Source organism: Lagenorhynchus albirostris, chromosome 12 (assembly GCF_949774975.1).
Source record: "Lagenorhynchus albirostris chromosome 12, mLagAlb1.1, whole genome shotgun sequence".
Classification (NCBI taxonomy): domain Eukaryota; kingdom Metazoa; phylum Chordata; class Mammalia; order Artiodactyla; family Delphinidae; genus Lagenorhynchus; species Lagenorhynchus albirostris.
The window spans coordinates 88,359,427-88,380,939 of NC_083106.1; the positions used below are offsets into that span (position 1 = coordinate 88,359,427).

A 21,513-nucleotide genomic window follows, 5' to 3' on the forward strand; every position below is an offset into this window, starting at 1 on the left:
GAGATAAAAATTTATGGTGAGGTAAGCTTCTAGGCTGGGGGAAGGAAGACTTAGTGACTGAAATGGGGGATGCTAAGCACTGGGGGGCAGGAAGGAACAAGGAGCTAGTAATGGATGTAACAAATGCTGCAGCTGCCAGCAAAGCCTGGATAGAAGTTCCTTCCTGAAAATGAGGACCCGGGCAAGAATGACCACTCAGATGTAAACAGTGTCTCTGACTGGGAATTCTCATCTGCCTGCCGGTGGGCCAGAGCTGAGCAAGTCCTTTCTCTCCTCTGTATGCACACTGAGTTGGTTAGTAAGTGACATGTCAGAGGACATGAATCATATTCAGTGGATCTTTCAAATCCAGGAGTTTGAGGCTAATGAAATTAGTGTGTGGCCAGGGCTCTGCCAACTAGAATTAAGTCACTGCAGCCACCCTGCAATGCATTTTCAGCCTGAAGGGAGCATCAGGGAGGAATTCCGGGAGATTTTTTTCTGAGCCTGTACAAAATAATACTCTCCTAATGCTAAGAAAGATTAAATGTAAATTAATATTGACTACGAGTAACATATTTAAAAAATAATCGCCGAGTGGGGGATGGCTTAAAGTGGAGAGATTATATAATATGGTGTCCAAAGAATAAATCTCCTCTGACCACTGTTTCATGGGCTATAAGTAAGATATATTACAATGGAAAGTAATGGGAAGGTTTTAATTCAAGGCTTCTCTGCTATTGACTTGAGAGCAAACACTCTGAGAGTATAAATTACTCTTGCTATGTGCTGACTCTGAATGAACAATATTTCATGTGCAGTGACATGGTCTAAGCTATAGACTTGGAATTGAATGGCATCTGTTTCAATTGTTTCGTTCTCTCAAGAGCAACTAGATAGAAAAAAGTGGTCAATTTGACCCTTGTGGGAGCGTGTTGCAAATCTAAACCTGTGTCCCTCATACCATAAATGAAATACATTTGTAAATTTGTAAGTGTTTTCCTTCTGTTCATTGATGCTTGAGTATAATCTCAAACTTTGGGAGCAACATTTTATACATAAGTACTTGGTTTTCTTCCTTTTTTCTTTCTCTTTCTCCTCTCTCTCTCTCTCTCTCTGTTTCTATCTCTCTCTCTTTCTCCATCTTATGTAATTGGATAGAACTGGGCACCTAGGATGATGTGGTGTTACTATAGTGGGATTTTGTTTTTTAAAAAAACAACTCTAACTTACCCTTTTAAAAATTTCATAAATACAGGTGTCAGTGCCATTTGGAATAGTCTCTATAACAATTTCTGTCTCCACATTTACTGTGTTTCAGCAAATTTACCTAACAGATGGTGAGTGGGCAATTTTTAAAGGGGCATTTTTTAAAAGAGCGGAGAGGGAAGGAATAGAGACAGGCACATTCTACATTTGAAGTTACCTCCACGTGTATTTTATGTATGTATACCCATACAATTAAGAAGTCTTTGGATGTTTTATCTTCAAGAATAATTCAGATAATGGATTACTTGAATTATCATAAACATTTAGGGTTTAACAGATTTGTTACATATAGACGTTGTATCATGGATTTAAAAGACCATAGCCAGCGGGCAGCGGCGGGCGGAGCGACCCAGGGGCGGCGCGGGCTGGGCGGCGGATGCGGGGGTCCGTGCTTCCTCGCGGTGGAGGGCTGGGGTTCGCCGGAGACGCCGGGTTGCTCCGCGTTGCCAGGTTACGGAGCGCGTGCCCCGCGCCCGCTCTTCGGCCCGGGCCGCCCTCGGCGCCGCCTGAGCCGCGGTGCGGGCTGCGCGGGGCGCCGGTTCCGCGTAAGCCTGGGTCGGGCGCTGCGTGCGGGACTCTGGTCGCGCGTGGACGGGGAGCGAGCGTGCGGGGGACGTAGGGCGCCGACCTGAGGCTCCCCGGCGCTCCGGCTCCGCCCAGGGCGCCCGCTCAGGGGCCTCCGGCGCGAGGCCCCCTTTGTGGTCAAGATGGCGGCGCCCAGGCGGCCCGCGCTGAGGTGAGCTGGAGCCGGGCCCGGAGAGAGGCGAGTCTGCCACGCCCAGGACTTGGACCCCGGGCTGGTCTCCCGTCTCCCAGGGAGCGGCGGGTGAGTGGGCGCGGCCGCGCGTAGGTCCCTCTCGTGGGGTGGTCAGCTCTCCGTGCGTCCGCAGACTTCTGTCGTTTGATAGTCAGATCTGGGGTGGCCCAGGTTGGAGGCGAGGGTGCTTGATTGGGGAAACCTGAGGGGTTTAAAGACTCTATTGGGATCGTTTCAGACCCCAGCAAGAAGCTGAGCAAGTTTCCTCCTGACTCTCTTCCCGGCTAAGTTTTCTCGCTGCTCTGAAGGCGCCAGGTTTTCTGAATCACCTTGTTACCCGGGCGGATACAGTTGGTGGTTCTGACCGTGGAACGTAGGACCCGGCGCGGGGAAGCCTGAGCTGGTTCTAGTTACTTTGTTTGCAAAGCACTTGTCTTGTCTTTGGAATCTTTGTGTATGTAACCAACGTTGGGAAGAGCCAGCGTTTTCTCCTCCAAAACACTGCGAGGGGTAACTTTATACGTAAGAAACAAGTGGGCGTTCACATTCATCTCTTTTCCAGCCACCGAGTTTTGGTTGTGTTTCCTTTCTTTAAGTTTGTCTCGTTCTGAAGTGATAACAAACAAACAAAAAAAGACCATAGCCAATTACACAAAGTATACTCTAGTCTCAGTCCTGCCATTAATTAGCTTAAGTCATTTAATTTTTCTAGGCCTCATTTTTCTCATGTGATGTTTTTTCTTTGAAAAAGTATAGTTTCTAGAAGTCTCTAATCTCTGTGTCATAGTTCAGCTTGGAGAAAACCTGTTCTTATCCAAACTCCATGACATTGTATTTCCAGCTCCAACTTTGGACTTTGAGTGAGTTGGGGGCAACTTTTTAAGGATATTTTCACACAGCTTTTTTAGTTAATATCAGTCTAGCTGACTTGTCATACTCAGACTTTCTCCCATATTCTTTTACCAGTGTGTTCCTTAGTCATATATATAAAGACTGTTGTGGGAAAAATGACCTCCTGGGTCAGCTTACTGCTGATCCTATTCAGTGGAGTGAGAATTTCCGTGGCACTGATTAAAACAAATCCTGAATTGCATGGACTTAAGATAGCAGAGAGGGGCTTCCCTGGTGGTGCAGTGGTTGAGAGTCCGCCTGCCGATGCAGGGGACACGGGTTCGTGACCCGATCCGGGAAGATCCCACATGCTGCGGAGTGGCTGGGCCTGTGAGCCATGGCTCATGGCCTGCGCCATGAGCCAGGGCTGCGCGTCCGGAGCCTGTGCTCCGCAACGGGAGAGGCCACAACAGTGAGAGGCCCGCGTACCGCAAAGAAAAAAAAAAAAAAAAGATAGCAGAGAGGCTAAGAGGTTTGAAGTTAGACATCCCCAAGTGTGAATTCTACTGTGACCCTCTTCTAGCTCTAGAACCTTGAGGAAGTTGCTTAAACTTTCTGAGCTTCACTACTAGTTTCCTCATCTGTATCTTTTTCAGGACTATTTATCAAGCATCTTCCTGTTCTCTATGCTTGGACGTATCAATGAATAAATTAGACAAGAGCCTTTGCCTGCGTGCTCCTTCTTGCATGCTTTCTCCCTCCTTACACTCTCGTGTGGAAACGGATGTTATAAATAAATTCTATGCTTTGTCACAGGTTGATGGGCGCTACGGGATAAGGAAAAGGATGTGAAGCTCACTGAAGAGGCTTGGGTTGGGAGTGCTGGAGGAGTGTACAGGTAGGTTCGGATTTTAAATAGGGTAGTCAGGGTGGATTTTATAAGTTGACATTTGAGCAAAGACTTGAAGTGAGGGAGTTGTCAGAATGTATGAGGGGGAGACCACTCCCTGGGAGCAAGAATAACCAGTCCCAAAACTCTAAGGCAGAAATATGCCGGGCAGCTTGGAGGAATATCAAGGAGGCCACCCTGGCTGACTTAGTCAGTGGGGAAGAAGAGACAGCAGGAGGGCTGGAGGTCGGATATGTGATGGGATGGATTGGGTAAGTCCTGGGAGGCCATCACATGCATTGTGTCTTTTACTCTAAATGTAGGCAGCCACGGGCAGGATTTCAGCCGAGGTGTGGCATGAACTGTCTCTTGTTTGACAAGCATAACTCTATCTGTGGTCTTGAGGATGTGGGGAGAGAGTGGAGTCAGGGAGAATCTCGGGAGGTGACTACAGGATCCTCAAGGTCTATGTTGGTGGCCTGCACCAGGCTGCTAGCGGCTGGTAATTCTCAGAAGTGGCACATTGGGAAGGTTGTGACAGCATTTCATGGTAGATTGAATGCAAGAATGGAAAGGAAGAGGGGGTCAAGGGTGAATTCGAGATTTAGGGCCTGGGGAACTGGAAAGGTGTGGTTACTGTCACCTAAGATGGAAAAAGTTTGGGGTAGAGTATGTTTGGGGGATTAAAGACCAGTTTTGGAGGTATAAGATTTGAGATGTTTTCGTGACGTCCAAGTAGAGATGCTGAGTACACAGTTGGATACACAAGTCTGCAGTTCTGAAGAAAGATCTAAACTAGAGATACACTTTAATACAATGGAGATATTAAGAATAATTACATGGAAGCGCTATTTTAAAGATAAAATGAAGTAATGCAATTAGCACTCTGTCTTCTCAAAACATTTAATAACTGTTAACTAAAATAATTACCTGAAACAAAAAAATACCTATAGTTTCTTTTGTTGTTTGCAGTAAAAGTGAATAAAACGTCACAATTATTTTAATAGTATTTGTGACACAGTAGTTTTAGTTAAGACACCATGACTACAAACATTTACAATAAACCTTTTGATCTCCTACTTTTCACTCTGATAGGGTACTTGGAACCATATTTTGTAAGGTTTAAGTTAGTTGTTATAGGGTACCTCTTTAATTAGAAGTAATTCTGAACTGTCTAGTTCCATGCAGTTTTATATACATATATATATAATTATTATTTTATGATTTATCAAACTCAGTTGAAAATTTGCATCACTGATATACATTAGAATTTAAGCATTTACCCAGGTATTCAAGGAAAAAAATGTACTTGTCTTGTAATTTCCATAGGGGTACTTACTTTCACATCTTCCCTTCACTTTGCAATTGAAAACATGGCAGGGGAAATATTATCTTACTGGTCTTTTGAGTTCCCCTTAGCTATCTGCAAGTCCTTAAACAGCCTTTGTGGCTTAACCAAAATTCTCTTCCATCTTCATTCCACTAACAGATATTGGTCTAAGCATGTACTTATACTAAAAAATGCATGACCACGTTGTCTCTACACATCTATAATTTTATGTTAACACTATCATTATGTAAGCTATACTTTAATTGTAATTATAACAGATTTTATGTCAACACACATCCATTTCTAGTGTTCATCTGATGTTCAAGGGGAGAGCAGCATATCGTAAATTTTATCAAAATATAACATCTGAAGAATAGAACAGAGGGTAATTGTGTAATTCTGTATTCACTCTAATTAAGTTCAGTGGAGTTGGCATAATAGAATTAAGATGAAAAAAAAAAAGACATTGAGGTACCATGGCTCCCTCTCCTAACACACCCTTTTCGTATCCGAGAGCAGAGACTCGGCACCTTTCTGTACAGAAATGGAGACAGGAAGAGGCCAGAGGATGAATGACAGGCACGAATGAGGCGGAACTTGAAGAGCAACATGGAAATGAAATACTTCTTTTGTATTTGGTAGGTGGGGAAAATGTACCAGTGTGTATGCCTACTGGGACCACGTTTTCCAGAACAGTTAAGCCCAGTGTCAACTATGCTGTCCCACCTTCCTCGTAAGTAGGAACATACTGTTACTTGAATCTTTGCTTCCTGTTTCTTGATACCTGGTTGAGAAGATTATCACAGGAACTGCATCTTGTTAGCAAATACACTGTTTTGAAATGATTGACACTCACTGAAGAGTGGCAACTCCAAGCTTGCTCTCTCTTGATCTTGGACTATTTAAGTCTGGAGTGTAGGAGTGGGTTATGGGGAAAGACCATTGGAATTCTTATGTCTTCAGCATAATGGTTATAGCATAATGGTTAGGAGTGTAGGTGCTGGTTCAAATCTCTGCTTTCCACTTGCTAACCATATGAGCTTGGGCAATTTACCCGATTACCTGAACCTCAATACTCCTGCCTATAAAATGATGTTAATAATATTTCATCCTCATAGACTTGTTTTCAATGTTAAAATGAAGTCACTTACACCAAGCACTTAATACAATGCCTAGAGCATAGTAAAGTCTATTATTATTACTATTACTACTACTACTACTACTATTATTATTATTACTATCACGATGCCAGGTGCTATTTTTCCTATTCCTTATTCCATTATCTTCTGCCCTGTCCCCCCATTTCTGTCTTGTTTCTGTACAAGGGTAGGTTTGTCAGAGCATTTTCTTTCCCTAGCGTCTGACTCTTAGTCATCAAGGTGACTGGTCCACAACCCGGCATTCATTGCTACTTGTTGAAGCAACCCATTTTGAGAAGGGGAGTTGGATATTGATGCCAAGTTGGGTCAAGGAGAGAGAATTTTCTCTTTTCTGCACTCCGAGCGCTAAGTGAAATATTCAGGCCTCAGAAGGAGAATCAGGCAAAGGGCAACATGCTTAATTTCATACCTTAGTGATTAAGAACAAGTCAGACAGGCTGGATTTGAACTCATTTCCGTCATGTACTGACAACGGGATCTTAGGTGCTTTTGTAACCCCTCTGAGGCTCAGTCAACATCTGAAAGAGACGAATAACATTATCAGGACCTAGCGTATAGCCTCGTTGTAATAAGTGAGTAAATCCTTTTAAAGCGTTCAGCACGTTGTTTGGCATATAAATACTTAATAAAATTTAGCTTCTTTGACTACTACTGCTGCTAATATTATTAAGTAGCTGAGCAAATCTGAGGCCCATTTTTTTCTTAGATTGCACATAATCGTTTGGACAACCAGCTCACATTGATCAACCATTGCTTATATATAAACCCCCATGAACCCAAAGGTGCTTTAACTCTCTCCCAGTCAGAGCCTGTTCTGCGGGCAGAAGCAACACCGGCACTACCCCCGTCATCTTTGCCTTTATTGTCACTACACTCGCCTGCCGTACTGAGCACTTTCTGTGTGCCAGGCACCAAATTTAGCCCTGCGTATGCACTATATCATGTAGTTCTCACACTCAGGTGGGAGACATTATCATCATCCCCAATTTTCAGATAAAGACGCTGAGGTGTTGGAAAGGTAAGAAACTTGACCCACAGCAAGAGATGGAGCCGGATTATTCAAACCCTTCTCTCTGACCTCAAGAACCCTTAAATATTAGCCTACTACTACATCCTGGTAAGAAAATCTGCTTCCAGCCACTCTGGTGAGAGTAGAAATGATTCTCAATCCCCACATTCCTCTATTGCCCATGCCATCCTAGCCTCAGGACCAGGGGGGAAAGGAAGTGATCTCTTCAAAGAGCAGCCAAAGGGAGCCTACTCCCTTCTGCCTTTTCGTAATCAACTAACCAATATTTTACTTCCTTCTTAAGAGTCCCCACATGTTCCTTTTGGTACTTAGCTTGGCGTTTTAGAATTCTGACATTCTGTACATGACTCATCCACTGTATTTCATGTTAATTTATTGAGGTCAAGTATAGGGTCTTACTCATCCTGAAGTCCAGTTATCCCCTGTCGCATCTAACTCTGTTCTTTTCTTCTTGTAGGACATCTGCAGATATTTATTTGAATTTTGTTGAATTGTTCTCATCAATAGTACATTAAAAGTTATACAGAAAGGGCTTTCTTATAAGGAAAACCATCTAAATAGATTTCTAGCTGTTTACTTTTTATAGCACTATTATAGAGATTATAGATCTCCAGGTAATATTTTTTAAATTGAGTTCTTCATATCGTCTTATTTTTACATATAATGATAAATCTGAATTTTCTCTATCAAAGCTCCGAGACTTCACTGGCTTGTAACTTAGCTTGTTGATTATGTGTTGTTGACTTTTCCATTTACAATGATGTTTGATCCTGGTAAGGATGGGGCTGGGTGGGAAGGTACATCTTAGGGCCATAAATTGGTTTTGTAGAGAACTAACATAAAGATCTAAAGTCTCATCATATTTCTGCAGAACTCATGAATCATTTTATTATAATTCCGTTCATTCAGGGAGTATAAAACCATTTTCAAATTGTTATTCCTAATTTGTTCATCTTCTCTTCCTTAGTCTTAGTGAGAAGAGAGCAGGCTGAATGGAAGAAAGTCATTACGACCACTGGGGCCACTAGGGTAGGCATCAGTCCCAGAGTTTTGTTTTCATCTCTCCGCTATTAATATTGGCTAATGTCTTGAGTGCTTACTTGGTGCAAATTACTTAGCCGACCATGGCAAATGGATTGTGTCATTTCATCCCCTGATAGTCATACAATTAATGTATGTATTATTATGATATCCCATAATGCATACATGGAACAGAGCCTCAGAAGTAGTTATTTGCTCATGAAAATATGGTAGCTGTGGAATCTGGACTCAGGTCTGATAGACTCCTAAATCACTCCTAGTGATTTTTACCGCTAAATTAAAGTTGTATACCTCTGGAGAGTAGATAGTTTCTAAAATTTCCTCAGCTGTAACGTTTTATAATTAAATTTTTGTCTGATTGCAAGCTTAACAATTAAGATGGGTAGGAAGGAATGCCAGCCTGTTGAATGGAATTTCCCTGAAATAAGCCTGTTTTATGACACCAGTTCACTCATTCATTCACTCAGCATGTATTGAATGTTTGCTCTGTGCAAAGGCATTTTAGGCATCACAGTGGAGTGAGCGCCCCTTCCATAGACTCTCCTGCAGCATTCAGAGAAGTCTTGGACTGGTTTGCCTGTTATGGAATGGGGCTTGGTGATAGAAGCCTGGTTTGTCCTCCACTGATAAAACTAAGACATACTTATATGAGTTTATAGGCATCTTGAAGCCGTGGGATAGTAACACACATGAATCTTACCATTTTTGCCTGGGATTAATGATATAAAGGCTTTGGATTTGGGTATGGAAAATGCGTGCAATTATGGGCGTGTTGGTTCTACATATATATGGACATCATGTGTCATCAGCCTGCAGCTACCTGCCATTCCTCACTACTCCTTCTTTTCACAAACCAAACAAGTACCTTCTTATCTCTCCTGTGGATAAGCTCTTGACAGTGGCACTAGGGCCTCCCTCAATAAGTACATCATTGGCTAAACCAGTGGTTTCTCAGATGTGCTCTTTGAACAACCCTTAAGGTGGATTGACATTCCACTGCCTAGAATAGAATATGGTGTTCTTTAGAAATCGGGGGGAAAAAATAGGCCACCAGATGTACTTTCTTTAATTTAAATTGTTTATATATATATATATATATATATATATATATATGAACAATTGTTATATATGTGTATGTATATTTGTTCATACATATGAATGATTTAAAATTGAAGATATATATATGTACATATATTTGTATATAAATATATATAAATATACACACATATATGTATATAAATATATATAAATATACACACACACATATATATGTATATTTAAATTTTGGCTTCTGTTAGCAAGTAGTAAATTAAATTATTAGCATATCCATACTGCATGGAAATAACCAATCAGATTTCATTCAATAGCTTGCTTTTTTGTAGATTTATGGTTGTGATTTTATATCTGCAGGTATGTTTGCTGAAGAAAATATTTCTACCACTTTTCACAAAATTAAATTCATTTAATACCAATGCAGCATGTCTCAAATGTCTTAATACAGTTTTAATCTTGAATTGCATCAGAAGTATGAAATTAGAAACATACCCCAAAATCATTTGAAGATATAATTACTTTCATTTCCCTTATACTTTTGAGACTTTTGAAAAACAAGTATTTAGTTGTACTTACCTGTTTCTGTCTCTCTAAGGATAGCAAACACTGAAACACAATTCTTTTTAAAAGTCAATATTAAAAATATATTGTCCAAGATGATCAAAACTAAGGAAGTGGCAAAGAAATTCAAAAATTTAAACTTTCAAAGGGTGCTTTTTTTGTGAATGTGTAGTACTTGTTCTTCTGAAGGAATTAATCTTTTTTAAAATTTAATTAACTTATTTTTTATTGACGTATACTTGGTTTACAGCGTTGTGTTAATTACTGCTGTACAGCACAGTGACTCTGTTATACATAGGTATATACATTCTTTTTCATATTCTTTTCCATTATGGTTTATCACAGGATATTGAATATAGTTCCCTGTGCTATATTGTAGGACCTTGTTGTTTAGCCAATCTATATATACCAGTTTGCATCTGCTAATCCCAAACTCCCAGTTCATCCCTCTCCCACCTGCTTTCCCCTTGGCAGCCACCAGTCTATTCTCTATGTCTCTGATTCTGTTTCTGTTTCATAGATAGGTTCATTTGTGTCATATTTTAGATTCCACATATAAGTGGTATCATGGTATTTGTCTTTCTCTTTCTGACTTACTTTGCTTAGTATGATAATCTCTAGCTGCATCCATGTTGCTGCTGCAAATGGCATTATTTCATTCTTTTTTTTATGGCTGAGTAGTATTTCATTGTATATATGTACCACATCGTCTTTATCCATTCATCTGTTGATAGACATTTAGGTTATTTCCATGTCTTGGCTATTGTGAATATTGCTGCTGTGAAGATCAGGGTGAATGTGTCTTTTTGAATTATAGTTTGGTCTGGATATACGCCCAGGAGTGGGATTGCTGGATCATATGGTAGGTCTATTTTTAGTTTTCTGAGGAACCTCCATACTGTTTTCCACAGTGGCTGCACCAACTTACATTCCCACCAACAGTGTTGTAGGAAGGTTCCCTTTTCTCCACACCCTCTCCAGCATATGTTATTTGTAGACTTTTTAATGATGGCCATTCTGACTGGTGTGAGGTGGTACCTCATGGTAGTTTTGATTTGCATTTCTTTAATAATTGGCAGTGTTGAGCATCTTTTCATGTGCCTATTGGCCATCTGTATTTCTTCTTTGGAGAAATGTTTCTTTAAGTCTTCTGCCTATTTTTTTATTGGGTTGTTTGCTTTTATTGTCTTCAAGTCGTATGAGCTGTTTGTATATTTTGGAAATTAAGCCCTTGCTGGTCGCATCATTTGCAAATATTTTCTCCCATTCTGTAGGTTGTCTTTTCATTTTCATTTGTTTCCTTTGCTGTGTAAAAGCTTGTAAGTTTGATTCGGTCCCCTTTGTTTATTTTCATTTTTATTTCTATTGTCTTGGGAGACTGACCTAAGAAAACATTGGTATGATTTATGTCAGAGAATATTTTGCCTGTGTTCTCTTCTAGAAGTTTTATGGGGTCATGTCTTATGTTTAAGTCTTTAAGACATTTTGAGTTTATTTTTGTGTATGGTGAAAGGATGTGTTCTAACTTCACTGGTTTATATAAGGCTGTCCAATGTTACCAACACCACTTGTGGAAGAGACTGTCTCGTTCCCATTATATATTATTGCCTCCTTTGTCAAAGATTAATTGTCAAAGATTAACTGAGGTGTGTGGGTTTATTTCTGGGCTCTGTATTCTGTTCCATTGATCCATATGTCTGTTTTTGTGCCAATACCACGCTGTTTTGATTACTGTGACTTTGGAGTACTGTCTGAGTCTGGGGTGGCCATGCCTCCAACGTTGTTCTTTTTCTTCAGGATTGCTTTGGCAATTCTGGGTCTTTTATGGTTCTGTATGAATTTTAGGATTATTTGTTCTAATTGTGTGAAAAATGTCATGGGTAATTTGATAGGGATCGCATTAAATCTGTAGATTGCTTTGGGTAGTATGAGCATTTTAACAATATTAATTCCTCCAACCCAAGAACATGAGATGTCTTTCCATTTCTTTGAATCATCTTCACTTTCCTTTATTAATGTTTTACAGTTCTCAGCATATAAGTCTTTTGCCTTCTTGGTGAGGTTTATTCCTAAGTATTTTATTTTTGGGGTTGTGATGTTAAAAGGCATTGTTTTTTTACATTCCCTTTCCGATATTTCATCGTTGGTATAAAGAAATGCAGCCAATTTCTGTATGTTAATCTTGTATTCTGCTACCTTGCTGAATTCGTTTATCAGTTGTAGTAGTTTTCATGTAGAGTCTTTAGGGTTTTCTATATGTAGTATCATATCATCTGCATATAATGACAATTTTACCTCTTCCTGAAGGAATTAATCTTGAAGTTCTACTAAGACGTTTGGGATACCTGTTTTAATGAGCCACTACTTCCTGCCTGAGATTGCACTATGCACCAGAGATTCTAGAATTAGCATAATAAAACTAATAATGCAAACAACAGCAACAAATCTTCACAAACCTTCCTTGCAAGGAAGTAAAGTCCACTGGAAAAGCAGACAAGTGAAACACACATTCAAAATGGCAGTGATTCTCAAACATTTATGTGCTGAAAAATCATGACAAGCATGATAACCAGGGCAATTACTAGACCCCTTCTCCAGCTGGTCAGGTGTAAGGTCCTGTAACTCTATTTTTGGTGAATGCCTCCAGGAGAGTCTGAGACAGATGTTCTCAGTTGTCGTCAGCCTTTAGTGTGCATCAGATTTGCCTGAGAATATTGTTAAAACACAGATTGCTGGGCTCCAGTGCGAGAGTTCTAAGCAGTTCCCAGGTGTGGCTGATACTGCTGGCCCAGGGACCACATTTTGAGAACCACCTTTCAAAACTCTGCAGTATGCGGTTGTGTGTGTTGTGAATGAGACGGGCCCAGAGAACCAAAGGAGGGCAAAGGGACTCTGCCCTAAATTAGCCAGAGGTAACAATAGCAGCTAGAATTGGTTGACCCAAGAAAAAATTATAAGAACTTTACCTGCATTTGCTCATTTAATCCTTTCAGTAAGGTACATAGGTGCTACTTAGTGTTCCTCTTTTACAGGGGTGTCCAGAGAAGGTAACTACTTTGCCCACGTCCTAAACTGGTAAGTAACAGATTAAGAATTCAAGTCTAGGAAGTCTGATTCCAGAGCCCACACCTCTACCCTTTCTGCATGTAGAGAGGAGTAAAGGGTTGTCAGTGAAGCCTTCCTGGGGGCCCTGGCCTCTGAGTGTAGATAAAAGGATGAGTGGACATAAAGATCATTATTTGTGTGTGGTGGGGGTAGGGGAGGAAGTATCAGGGCTTCCAGAAGAGCCCACCCTCCCCATACATCTGCTATAAGCAAGTCTGATGATCAGGAGTCTGGAACATGAGTATGACTATGGGATACGGAGGAGGGTTCTAGAACCCTGAGGTTAGAGTTCTGGATCAGTTAGTAGGTAACAGAAAGTGAATGAGTGATTTACCTTACTTTCCACGGGTAGCAGGAAGTTTGGAGTTAGTCCCTCTAGCGTTAGTCCAGCTGCTGAAGGGCATCACCAGGGGACTGCGTTGCTTAGCTCTTCCAGCTTCCACATCTCTAGCACGTCCACAGAGCTTCAAAGTGACCCCAGAATCTCCAATAGTGTTCCAGCAATTTGAGCAGGAAGAAAGAAAAGGAAAAAAAAAAGAAATTAAGTAAGAAAAAAAAGGCAGTGTGTAAATCAGAGAGCAAATTTTTTACCACAGATGGTCAGCAGACTTGCACTTAGATCTCATCAGCTCGGATTTTAAACTGGCCACCTTAGCCTTAAGGATAATGGGGTCTCCTAAACCAGGGCTCTGATAGTAAGGAATAAGGAGAGAGTGGTACTGATTAGCAGTGCCTGCTGTCCCAAACAAATATTATCCCCAAACTATTTTTTTATCCTATATTTTACTTTAAAGAATGAAGGGGAAACATTATGTATCTGTAAATAGCCTTTTAGAAAGGGTACAATTATATAGTTATACAATCCCCTGGAGGGCTCCTTTCTTCTAAAATCTCTTTAAAAACTGTTCAAGGTTAAGGACATTTTTATCTTAATTTAGTAACTTGCAGTGGATTATCTTGGAATGACATCTGTCTCTGCAGATGTTCTGTCAGGCTTTAGAAAATTCTAGAAGTGGACAGAGAAGTGTTATGGTACATGTATTTGCAATATGCACGTCTTTGAAATGAAATCCATTTAGGGACCAAAAGGCATTTCATGTCTTTGCTATACATTTTCACATATTTGCCTTTCCAGAATTCCTTTGAGCAAATCTGTTAGATGTAACCCATCCGTTTCTCCCATCTGAATTCTTTATTACTAAACATTCTTCAGTATGCTCTCACTCCCCTCTGTCAAAGGCAGAGGTCCTGGGTCCTCACCCTTCTCATCTCATATGTGAATGTGTATCTTAAACTGGAGCAACAGTCTGCTATGACTTCTCCATAACTTGAAGAACCCGTCTTTGTGGGAAAAAAAGTAGACTTACTAACTTAAAATGCGCACAATGTTTCTGAGAATTAAAAACTAAGATAAAAACGTAAGCAATGGAAAAAACTTACAGTTGATCCTTTTCAAATACTTTATTTTACAGAGAAGGCAACTGAGGTTTAAAGAAAAAATGCATTAGTTAAACACTAAATAATAAACCTTAAACCTCAGTGGAGCAACACATGGACGGTTCATTTCTCACTCACTCAGGAGTGTAGTATGGACTTTGGTGGTCTGAGGGTCAGTTTTCTGCTCAGTTATTCAGGGACCCACCACCTTCATCAAGTGGCTCTACGTTTGTCCTAAAAAGGAAAGGAGAGAGGAAGCTGCAAGCTACAATTATCAACTCGTTATCCTTCAGACATAAACTCTTCAGGTCACCTCTGGTCACATTCTTTGGAATAAAACCATACCTAGATGCAAGCGGAGATGGAGAATGTTGTTCCTATCTTGGTCCTAGTGATGCCTCTACAGGCTGGAGGAGCTAATTAAAGTGTAGTCAACAGCTCGTTGTTTCTGCCACAATGAGTGATTAGCCTAAGACTGTGGATTAATTATGTGTGTGTGTGTCACATATACATATAATACACACAAACATATGTATGTGTGTGTATATATACATTTTTTAGCAAGAGTTGACACATGGGGCTTCTGCCGTATCAAAAGAGTACAAAATGCCTCTTGTTGCTTTTTCTTAATTGAAGTTGACTACTACTATCTATTTCCCTTCATTTTGCTACCTCCCCCCCGCCTTTCAGTATTATATGAAAATTCTGAAAGAAATAATTTCAAAGTTTCCAGTGCTTTTAAAGGTAATAGAATACTCAGACCTTAACAATTTTCCTGTGTGAAACTTTTGCCAGACTAAAATAGTTAACTTATGAAAAGTAAATTTAGATTGATACAAAAGAGAAAATAAGCTGATTTTTTTTTTTACACAAATACCCTGAGCCAGGGTGGAAAATAAATGGAAAATTGGAGGAATTTAGATCCTTTTGTTGTAAATTTAAATATTTTTAATTGTAAAAATAATACAGGCTCATTGCAGAAACTCCAAAATTGAAAGGATTTAAAGAAAAAAGGAAAAATAACTCAAAATCCCATTTCTGATAAACATCTCTGTAACATTTTTGAGGGTACCTTTTGAAACTTTTTTGTGACGGGGTGCATATAAATACAATGCAAGTATAAAATACCTTTAATTATTATATCAAACTACAATACAGTTCTATAAGATTTTTATTTAGTAATATAAGTATGATTACTCATCACCTAATAAAAATCTGCAGCATCATTTTTAATGGTTAACAGCATTCTATTATTTATTTAACCAGTCCCTACTGTTCAACATTTAGATTATTCCTGTTTTGCTTTGCTAAACAATGAGACAAGCATCCTTGTTCATATGTCTTTGAGCATTTGTTTATTTCCTTAGAGTGGACTTCTAGAACTTGAATGGCTGGTTGTCAGTTCTGGTACATACTGACATATTGTCTTCCAGAAAGGTTACCGTGCTTTTTATTTCTACCAAGAATTTAACATCCAGTGTGGTTTCTTACACACACTCATCAGTACCAGTATTATCAATATCAATACCAGTATTATCAAGTTTTTTAAAACTTTGTCATTCTAGTCAGTAAAACATGACACCTGAATTATTTTATTTGTATTTCTTTGATTAATAATAGCAAGGTTGAACATATTTTCATATCTTTATTGGCTGTTAATACTTTTTAGTTTGTGACTTTATGACATCCATTTTTCATCGATGTATAAACAACCTTTTATATATCAATGTGTTTATTTTGTTGTAAATGCAATTTTTTTCTCTTCATTTATTAATTTTTATTTTGTGTGTGTTGAACTTTTTTAATACTGTCAAGTCTATTCAAAAACCCTTTAATGAACACAACAAATGTGGAAAATCAGTCATTCTCCTGCATTTTGTAATCAATTTATTTCCTTTTGGGCAGTATGGAAATGTAAGTTCTTATTTCATCTTATGGTTGGAAAGAATCTATTCCCTCGGAAAGGGATTATAGTCTCCATGATGCAGTAATGGGAGATTTTATAGGGTAGGCAGGGTCTACAGAAGAAAAAACCCTAAATCACACTCCATTGGTGGTTGCCTTATTTATAAAAACGGCATTTGAGGTTGTGTGACTGCCATCAGGTAAGCAAAATTAATTTTTAGCATGAAATACTCCTATCAGCAAGAACAGCCTAGGATAGGCTAGCAGTAAGAAGTGAGGGGTTATGGGATTGGGGCATAGCCTCTGTTTCCTCCAATGCAGCTGGAAATTTAAACTCTGGGGCTCCTGCTTGATCCAATCAGCCCAGCTAGTGTGTGTTGCTAGGTAGGGTGAATAGACTCAGAGGTACAAGATCTCATCCTTGGTCCCCTCTGGAAATGAGCAGAGAATACTGTGTCAAGCAGAGGTGATCAGTCCATGGTCTGGAGACTTGGATCTCCTCACATAGTCCTTAAAGTCAGGGTGAGACAAAATGCCAATACAAATTATACTGATGACAGTATCAGTGAGGTGACATTGAGTCCTTTGACCCAACGTGTGTCTGCAGTGTGCCATCCATTAGTAAATGGGCAAAGCCATTTGACAGATCTATCTGATACAATGAATGAATGTGACACTCATATTTTGAAAAACTGAAACTGTATCCATTTGTCAAGAACAGTGGCTACTTGTTCTGCTTTATTCCCCCTGGTAGAACTAGATAACATTGCAGACAGTAAGACGTTCCGGCATTTCACCCTGGAGTAGCCCCAAAACTGAAGAAGCTTATCAGTAGTTAGCTCCTTGTCACCAAGAATATTAAAGTAGATTTGTATGATTAGCAAATTAAAGAGACTATAGTGCCTACCACTACTGTAGTCACTAAGGCACTCAAGTTATTCTAAAGAAATCCTAATAATACGTTAGGACCGTTTTGAATATTTTTTTTTGCGTTACGCGGGCCTCTCACTGTTGTGGCCTCTCCCGTTGCGGAGCACAGGCTCCGGACGCGCAGGCTCAGCGGCCATGGCTCACGGGCCCAGCCGCTCCGCGGCACGTGGGATCCTCCTGGACCGGGGCACGAACCCGTGTCCCCTGCCTCGGCAGGCGGACTCTCAACCACTGCGCCACCAGGGAAGCCCCGTTTTGAATATTTTTATTTGATTAGCCATAATCTTCTAGTTATAACATCCATCACCATCTTGACCACTGAAACTTGGCCGCCTTTTCTTAGAGCCTAGCCCTGTGGTCTTGGGCTAATCACTGACCTGCTTAGATACAATTTTCTTCTCTATGAAATAGAAACAATATTATATGCTTTGAAGGACTGCAGGAAGATGAGCTGTAATGTTTATCAAGTGCCTAGTAAGTAGCCTGGCCCATAATAAATACTTGGCTAATTGTAGATGTTAGTTTCATTTTTAGTTTTATTTCCAAACATTGCTCTTTACTTTTGGAACTCTAAAATTTGTTTTGAGAGTGGAGGACTTGTTGTTTGGATTCCTCCAACACTCTCTGTATATTCTGTACTTCTATCCCTAGATCATTTATATTAATGGAATAAATGATCTTTGGTCTGGTGATTCCAAGGTGACGAGGAGCTAAGTGGAGGGTCAGTATACACCTGGAAGTATGGATTTTCATGCCCAGTGCAAATGTGGGAAAGGCATTATTCCCACGTTATAAAGGGGGTAAAGACCTCCAACTTGAGGAGACTCTGGGTTGAGAGATGAGAGATTTACAGGTACTGTGTTTATCCTACAGGGTACCACAGGGGCTTTTATGTTCTGTAGCAAGAATTTGCACCTTATACCCTTGTAGTTAGAAGTAAAGCATACCACATAACTAATATCTAGTAAGCATTAGAGTTAGAATAAATACCATTTATTTAACGTTTCCTTTGTGTTAAGCATTTTACAGTTACAACATATGGATGGATACTATATTGTAATGGTTAAGAGTGTAGTTTTTTGAGCTAGATAATCCTGGATTGGAATCTCGTCTTTATTACCTCTTTTTTTTGTTTTATTGAGGTATAATTGACAAAATTGTAAGATAGTCAACGAGTATATCATGATGATTTGATACACATATGCGTTGCAAAAGGATCCTTCCCATCACGTTAATTAATACATCTAACAGCTCATGACACCTTTTTCCTTTTTTTCTTTTTGTGGTGAGAACACTTAAGTTCTGTTCTCTCAGAAAATGTTAGTTATACAATACAGTATTATTGACTGTAGTGACTATGTTATACAGTAGATCCTCAGACCTTATTCATCCTGCAGCTGAAAGTTTGTACCCTTTTACCAATCTTCCCCTCTTTTCCCCACCCACACCACAGCCCCTGGCAACCAGTTTTCTACTCTCTCTTTCTATGAGTGTGGCTTTTTTTCTTTTTAGATGCCATATATAAATGATATCATTCGTATTTATCTTGTCTGGCTTATTTCATCAGCATAATGCACTCCTGTTTCATCTATATTGTCACAAATGAAAGGATCTCCTTCATTTTTTAAGGCTGAATAATATTCCATTACCTCTTAAATGAGTGACTTTTGGTACATTGTTTACACTTTCTAAGCCTCAGGGTTTCTTTTCTTCTGTAAAAAAAAAATATATATATATATATATATATACACACTAACAGGTTATTTTCTGATATGTGGAATGTTTGTTGAATCAACAAATAATTAGTTGAGATCATAAATGTGACACTTAGCACTGTATTAACATTTATTAATACTCTCCCTGTTAATTTCTACAATAAATTGTATAATAAGTAACAATAATAATAGTACTACTAGTAGTTTTAGAAAATGCATAGGATGTGCCAGGCATCATATACTGTACTACCCTCCTTCATGTGTACCACAAGTTACATGTGGATATCATCTTCCACGTTGTTTCCTTTAAAGAAAATTGAAGCTCGGCAAGATTGAGTAGCTTGCTCCAGGTATGAACTCAGGTCTGAATCACTCCACATATAGGTTCTTAATTACTCCATGTCTTTAATTCCACATCTGCATTTGTTTGTTGTTGTTTTTAACTTTTCAAGCATCTGATCTGAAATTCCTTTCTCTTTGGGGAATTTTCCACTTTGTGGGTCTTGATGAGAAACAGAGCCTTCCTCTCGTTATACAAGCTGAACATGTCAGATACACTGTTTACTCACATGCTCAGTCTCCCTTACAGATGGAAAACAGTCGGGCGACCTCGGGTTGGCCAACTGCACTCCTCTCTTGGATTTTGAATTACAAATAAATGATGTAAAGAAGCAAGGCCAGCAGTGCTGGGTCAACCTCCTGTTTCCTGTTCCTGCTTGGTAGCAAGGCCAGCTAGGACTTATAACATCACTTTGGCCTGATCCTATAATTGCAATAGCATAGCCTTGGCTTTCGGTTGTTTAGTCTGCTTCTAGTTACTGAGACATAACCATAAACTACCAAAAGTTTCCTTTTCTGCTCAAATTAGCCGTATATGGTTCCTGATGATTACAAATAAGACCTTTCCTGATCTACAATGGTGACCTACTTATCCAGGCAGATGTAACATCGTCCTGGCAGGGACAGAGGGCAGGCAAGTTCCTTGAACAGCTGAACAAGAAGGAAAAGACCTAAGAAGGAAGAATTGAAGCCAGTTCTGCTTGTGTTATAATTCTACCCGCAGCTGCCTCTGTTTCACAGACCACATGCTAAGGACCATGTCCCTTCCCCTGTAACAGACGAGCAAAGTAGACCCAGGCCTTCCAACCCAGAGACCAGCTGAGCTGTACCGTGGACAATCTAGGATGTGAAAGACTTCACTCAATGTCTTTGTCACTTGACACGTTGTTCCTCTCTTTGGGAAGTAGCTTCTTTGTGTGACAAGAATATGCTAAACCAACACTTAAGTGGACAGAGGTGAAAGATGCCAAAATTAGCTACAGAAAAAAAGGCTAAAGACTTGTATTTTCTGTTATTTGAAGGTGTTAAGACCCCACATAGAATATGAGTCCTTTAAAGGAAAGTTGTGAATGGCCCAGGGAATGTTGAATTTCCATGTGGCAATATGTTCTTGATCGGTCATGATGATGATGATGGTAGCATCAGTAGCATTTATCAGTGTTTCCTGGGTGAGAGGCACTTTATCCTAATGACCTTTTATCCCCATGAAGACCCTGTGAAGTAGGAAATACTGTTTCAGCGTCTTCAGGGTTTTTCTTTCTTTCTTTTTTTTTTTTTAATCAGGAATTTATCCTAGATCACAGTTGGGTGGTAGAACGACCAGAACTGGACACTAGCCTTTCCTGAATTTCCAGAGTGTGATCTTAGCAGTTGTATTGCCTGATGCAGAGCCATGTAAATGTTGCCAAAGCAATGAAACGTGTACCTATTTCTAACAGATTCTAACTCAAGCTCTGGGGTTAAGTGCAGAGCAGTTGAGTGTGATTGTCTTTACAGACAGTAGATAACTTAAGAGAAGTTGTTTAAAAGTATATTTGCATATTGCACTACACTGTCATATCTGTGATTGGTTAGCTATTGAGTAACTAACACAAATCCCAATCCCATCTCTAATCTCATTCATCTCTTGTATGATATTTGACCTAATTGAGGCAGTTTTTTTTTGTTCTTTCCCACAAACACACATCGAACATCCAAAACATGCTTACCATTTGTGAGCATATTCTCTTAGTTATTTAGGAGTTGAGTAAGAGTGAGAGGGAAGGGCTTCCCTGGTGGCGCAGTGGTTGAGTGTTCTGCCTGCCGATGCAGGGGACGCGGGTTCGTGCCCCGGTCCGGGAAGATCCCACATGCCGCGGAGCGGCTGGGCCCGTGAGCCATGGCCGCTGAGCCTGCGCGTCCGGAGCCTGTGCTCCGCAACGGGAGAGGCCACAACAGTGAGAGGCCCGCGTACCGCAAAAAAAGAAAAAAAAAAAGAGAGAGAGAGAAAAAGACACATAAATATGAAATACGGTCATCATTTTTTTAATATCCTTTATGTTGTTAATCTCTCTTAGCATTTAACTGCCATTCACTCATTTGTATTATTTGGGGTATAGCAGTTTATTCACACAGCATTTTTACATATGGCTTATCATTTGTATTCTATTTTAATAACACTAATAATTATAGACTATCGACA

At 39.8% G+C, this 21,513-nt stretch overlaps 1 long non-coding RNA gene across 3 annotated transcripts in view; it reads left to right on the forward strand.

The window, feature by feature from the left end:
* Window positions 1–1,923: 1,923 nt before the first annotated feature.
* LOC132530751 (uncharacterized) overlaps window positions 1,924–21,513 on the forward strand; it is a 43,310-nt gene continuing 23,720 nt past the window's right edge. Inside the window, exons 1-3 of one of the 3 annotated variants that reach the window (XR_009543882.1) lie at window positions 1,924–2,074; window positions 3,653–3,734; window positions 5,698–5,792. This is a non-coding gene — a long non-coding RNA (uncharacterized LOC132530751). The remainder of the gene's footprint in view (window positions 2,075–3,652; window positions 3,735–5,697; window positions 5,793–21,513) is intronic. The other 2 variants (XR_009543881.1, XR_009543883.1) reach the window with 2 other exon arrangements.